Raw genomic sequence first — 5659 nt, 5'->3', positions numbered from 1 at the left:
TTTTTTTTTTTTTTTGAGACGCACTCTCGCTCTGTCACCCAGGCTGGAGCTCCGCCTCCCGGGTTCACGCCATTCTCCTGCCTCAGCCTCCCGAGTAGCTGGGACTACAGGCGCCGCCACCTCGCCCGGCTAGTTTTTTTTTTTGTATTTTTAGTAGAGACGGGGTTTCACCGTGTTAGCCAGGATGGTCTCGATCTCCGGACCTCATGATCCGCCCGTCTCGGCCTCCCAAAGTGCTGGGATTACAGGCTTGAGCCACCGCGCCCGGCCACTTTTTTTTTTAAGATTAAACTTCGCAGGTTTTAAATAGGTCAGTTTCTTACTAACCCAGAAGTTGAGTATATTTTGATAATAAATTTTAAATTGGCCATATTTGTATGTGCTTGAAATAAGTGGAAATAACAATTCATTAAATAACAACAACAACAAAAAAACCTTATGTGAACTTGGGGATTCTTGTTAACCATCTGACTTCTCCTTTCCATCTCCCTCTGTTCCTCTTTATCCTGTGTTGTTTATTAACACTGAAGACTAGTAAAATTAGGTATCAGTTGGGCTGCTCTTTATGTCCATGAATCTCATCTTTATTTTTTTTGAGACAGGGTCTTACTCTGTCACGCAGGCTGGAGGGTGGTGGTGTAGAGATGGCTCACAGCAACCTTCACCTCCTGGGCTCAAGAAATTCTCCTGAATAGCTGGGACCAGAGGTGCATACCACCACACCTGGCTAATGAAAAAAATTTTATTTTATTTATTTATTTATTTATTTTGGTGGAGAGAGTGTCTCTTGTTGCCCAGGCTGGTCTCAGACTCTTGGCCTTGAGCAGTCCTCCCGCCTTGGCCTCCCAAAGTTGTAGGATTAGAGGTGTGAGCAGCCGTGCCTGTGTGGGTCTCATCTTTTTATGTCTTTTTAGATCACTTTTAACAAGGCAAAAAAAATTCCGCAGGCTTATCTTTCTCTCTCATTATTGGTACCCTGTCTTTTGCTTTTCCAAATAATTCACTACTCATTGCTGTTGCCAAGTCACTCCCAGTGGCATGGGTAGACGTAATTGTACTGGAGAAATATTTATGTAAAATAGACTCTGTGACTTGTTGCTTCAAAGATGTGGGCATTATCAAAAGGACAGTTAGTTGAACTGTGCGTGTGACATAATTTGTCTTTTTAGGAAAGAGATTATAAGGAAAGCACAACAAAGCTTGAAAAACCAGCTTTATAAGAAAGTAGACTCAATTGCTCACAAGTTATTTGAAATGGTACTTGTAGCTCGCCTCTCTGCTACTGGATGTTTAACCAAAAACAGTTAGCTAAATTTTATATCTTGATAACTCAAAGTCAGAGAATTCCTTAATGTTTTCAAAACATTACCACTAAGTTCTGGCCAAGGTGAAAGAACAGGGATTAGACTTACCCTCTCTTCAGAAGCAGCTAACAAGCTGAGCAAGACATATGTAACAACAGTTTTCAAGACATCAGATAACAGACAGTGAAGGACAGTGATCCCCGAGAGATGGAAAACAAACGAGGTGCACCTTGTGATTAACCCAGCTTACTACCTTGGGAGAGTTTCCCAACCTTGTACAGAAAGGGGGACATCAGGTGGAGCCTGCTGATGTGTCAGAATTGAGGAGACCAAACTGGAAGTCCACAGTGGCCAAGGTGGCAATAGTGTACAAGAAAACATACTGAAGAGGAGAGAGCTCACATACAGAGAGAACTCTGGCAATTTGCTAAGGGATCCCTCTTGAATCTTTAGCTGATGTGAATGCAGGATGTGAATGAAGAGGCTACCAGAGCTGGAAAAAGAAGTTGCCAAGAAGATCACAGTCAACAATTCTCAGATCTATACATGACCCGGAGTAGTTCCTGTTCTCACCAGCCAACGTGGAAAACTTCATAACTCACGAAGCACCAAGTAAGGCTAATTGGAAGGCATTTGTCTCAGTAGTGGGGTCAAATTAGCCTTAGAATAAATTCTTTCCCGGTTCCTCCTAACAAAACTGAAAAGCAAGACCTGGAAGAATCAAACTAATTTTTAAGCAGTTTAACTACAACGGAGAGCAAAGGTCAAGATTTGCAGGAATACAAAAATATCCAGCACCCAGCAGATAAAAGTCACATTATTTACCATGTAATCAAAAGTTACCAAACAGGCAAAGAAGGAAAGTAAGACCCATGAAGAAAAGAAAATATAATCATTCAAAACTGATCCAGAAATGATTCAGAAATAGTTATATAAGAGCATCAACAATAATTATTACAACTATTTCATATGTTGAGGAAGCTTAGAGGAAAGATTAAACATGTTAGTACAGGAATGAAACATATGTACATATATAAGAAATCCAAATCAGACTTTGAAAGTTTAAAGCTATAGTGTCTGAAATGAAAAATATGTTGGATGGGATTAATGGCAGTAGACGTTGCAGAACTGTTTAGTGAACTTGAAGGTATAGCAATAGAAACTGCCCCAAAAAACCACATGCAGAGAAAATGTGAGCCATGGGATAACATCAAGTGACCTAATATCCGAATAATTGGAGTTCCTGATGAGGCTGATGGGATGTACAGAGAAAGTATTTTAAGAAATATTGGGCAACATTTTCCAAACTTTATGAAGCTGTAAACCCACAGACTCAAGGTGTCCAGTGAATCACAGGCAAAATAAACATGAAGAAAATTACACCAAGGCACATCAAAGAAGCAACCATGCCAAAAAACAAAACAAAACCATTTTTGCAGAACCGCTATACCATTGGCTTTCCATATCCATGGGTTCTACATTCTTGGATTCAACCAATCATGGACGGGGAAAAAAAAAAACAAACCTAAACACCAAAAAAAAATCATACAACAATAAAAATAATACAAATAAAAAATACCATGTAACATATAGCATTTGTATTTCATTAGGTATAAGTAATCTAGAGATTACTTATACCTTATTACACCATGGCTGGTGACCATGCCCTTCTGACTTACACACTGGATGTGAAACAACTAATTGTTGGTGTTAACAAAATGGATTCCACTGAGCCACCTTACAGCCAGAAGAGAGATGAGGAAATCATTAAGGAAGTCAGCACGTACATTAAGAAAATTGGCTACAATCCTGACACAGTAGCATTTGTGCCAGTTGCTGGCTGGAATTATGACAGCATGCTGGAGCCAAGTGCTAACATGCCTTGGTTCAAATGGAAAGTCACCTGTAAAGATGGCAGTGCCAGTGGAACCATACTGCTTGAGGGTCTGGACTGCATCCTTCCACTAGCTTGTCCAACTGACGAGTCCTTGCGCCTGCCTCTCCAGGATGTCTACAAAATTGGTAGTATTGGTACTGTGTCTGTGGGCCAAGTGGATATTGGTGTTCTCAAACCCATTGTGGTGGTCACCTTTGCTCCAGTCAACGTTACAACTGAAGTCTGTTGAAATGCACCATGGAGCTTTGAGTGAAGCTCTTCTTGGAGACATTGTGGGCTTCAGTGTTAAGAATGTGTCAATCAAAGATGTTTGTTGTGGCAGTGTTGCTGCTGACAGCAAAAATGACCCACGAATGAAGGCAATTGACCTCACTGCTCAGTCGATTATTCTGAACCATCCAGGCTAAATCAGTGTTGGCTATGCCCTTGTACTGAATTGCCACTCAGCTCAGGTTGCATGCAGGTTTGCTGAGCTGGAGGGAAAGATTGATTGCCGTTCTGGTAAGAAGCTGGAAGAAGGCCCTAAATTCTTGAAGTCTGGTGATGCTGCCATTGTTGATATGGTTCCTGGCAAACTCATGTGTGTTGAGAACTTCTCAGACCATCCTCCTCTGAGTCGTTTTGCTGTTGGAGATGTGAGACAGACAGTTGCTGTGGGTGTCATCAAAGCAGTGGACAAGAAGGCTGCTGGAGCTGGCAAGGTCACCAGGTTTGCCCAGAAATCTCAGAAGGCTAAATGAGTATTATCCCTAATACCTGCCACTCTAGTCTTAATCAGTGGTGGAAGAATGGTCTCAGGACTGTTAGTTTCAATTGGCCATTTAATTGTAAAAGACTGGTTAAAGATAACAGTGCATCTTAAAACCTTCAGAAGGAAAGGAGAATGTTTTGTGAACTAGTTCATTTTGTTTTTTTCTTTTCTTTCCTTTTTTTTTTTTTTTTTTTTTTTTTTTGCATGTGGTTGTTTTAAGTTACTAGTTTTTTAAATCAGTACATTTTAATGGAAACAACTTGACTGAAATTCTGTCACAGAATTTTGAGACCCATTAAAACAAAGTTCAGCGAGAAAAAAACAAGCCAGGTAAAAAACACATATATATGTATGACCCATTTATGTGAAAAATTTTTAAATGCAGACTAATTCATAGTGACAAAAAGCTCATCAGTGGTTTCCTGGAGACTTGGGAACAGAGAGCAGAGAGGGGTGGAAACGAGGGAGGGGTTTAGAAGAGGCCTGTGCAGACTTTAGTATGATGTATATAGTCCTTATATTGATTTGGGTAATGGTTTCAAGGTTGTATACCTGTGTCAGGAGTTGCCAAAGTTTTAAGTATGTACAGTGTATTACATGTCAATCATATCTTAAATAAAAGAAAAAGTCACCAGGTTAGGTTTTCATTCAGAGGATAGAAAGATTACTGATACCAATTTACAAAGCCTTTAAGACAGGTAAAGCAAGCTGAGCTCTTTAAGGAGCTGTCCAATAGTTTTATGAGTTTGCTATGTGATTAAAATAACCCTGACCAGTATTCAGGAATATTAGTAGTTTCTGAGTTATTCATCCCATCATTGTATGACAACTATTTTTTTCTTATAGGCCTTTTTGAGCCATATATGCAATGAAATGTTACATATCTTATGTTCTGTTATTATTCAACAGAATCTTCTTGTCTTTCCATCTAATTTAAAAAAAGAGAAAGTTTAGGCCAGGTGTGGTGGCTCACCCCTGTAATCCCAGCACTTTGGGAGGCTGAGGCGGGTGGATCTCTTGAGCCCAGAAGTTCAAGACCAGCCCAGCCAACACGGTGAAACCCCGTCTCCACTAAAAACACAAAAATTAGCCAGATGCTGTGGTGGGCGCCTGTAATCCCAGCTACTCTGGAGGCCGAGGCAGGAGAATCGCTTGAACCTGGGGGGCAGAAGTTGCAGTGAGCCGAGATCATGCCGCTGCACTCCAGCCTGGGTGACAGAGTAAAACTCTGTCTCAAAAAAAAAAAAATAATTACAACAACATTTAAGTTAACGGTCAGGATTCTTGATTAATTATATGTGGGTCTAGAGGGTAGCGGTAGGGATCATTTTTGAAAGTTGAGGGATGATGTCATTTTGGAGAACTCACTATATGAGAAGCACTTGGTTGTTTTTGACATGAAAACTGGGGGGCAGGCCGGGCACAGTGGCTTACGCCTGTAATCTCAGCACTTTGGGAGGCTGAGGTGGGCAGATCACTTGGGGCCAGGAGTTTGAGACCAGCTTGGCCAACATGATGAAACACCACCTTTACCAAAAATACAAAAATTAGCCAGGCTTGGTGACGCACACCTGTAATCCCAGCTACTAGGGTGACTGAGGCAGGAGAATCACTTGAACCTGGGAGGTGGAGGTTGCAGTGAGCCAAGATTGTGCCACTGCACTCCAGCCTGGCGACAGATGAGACTCCATGTCAAAAAAAAAAAAA

The 5659-nt window shown here is 41.0% G+C and overlaps 1 protein-coding gene and 1 pseudogene across 4 annotated transcripts in view; both read left to right on the top strand.

Annotated features, from left to right (window-relative positions):
- Nucleotides 1-5659, top strand: part of PAN3 (poly(A) specific ribonuclease subunit PAN3) — a 127300-nt gene that overhangs the window by 40719 nt on the left and 80922 nt on the right. The window lies entirely within an intron of this gene.
- On the top strand, nt 2935-4014 carry LOC108512930 (elongation factor 1-alpha 1 pseudogene; annotated as a pseudogene).

This window comes from Rhinopithecus bieti, unplaced genomic scaffold (genome assembly GCF_001698545.2).
Source record: "Rhinopithecus bieti isolate Rb0 unplaced genomic scaffold, ASM169854v2 scaffold_28547, whole genome shotgun sequence".
NCBI lineage: Eukaryota > Metazoa > Chordata > Mammalia > Primates > Cercopithecidae > Rhinopithecus > Rhinopithecus bieti.
This window is presented reverse-complemented; position numbering and strand designations above follow the sequence as displayed.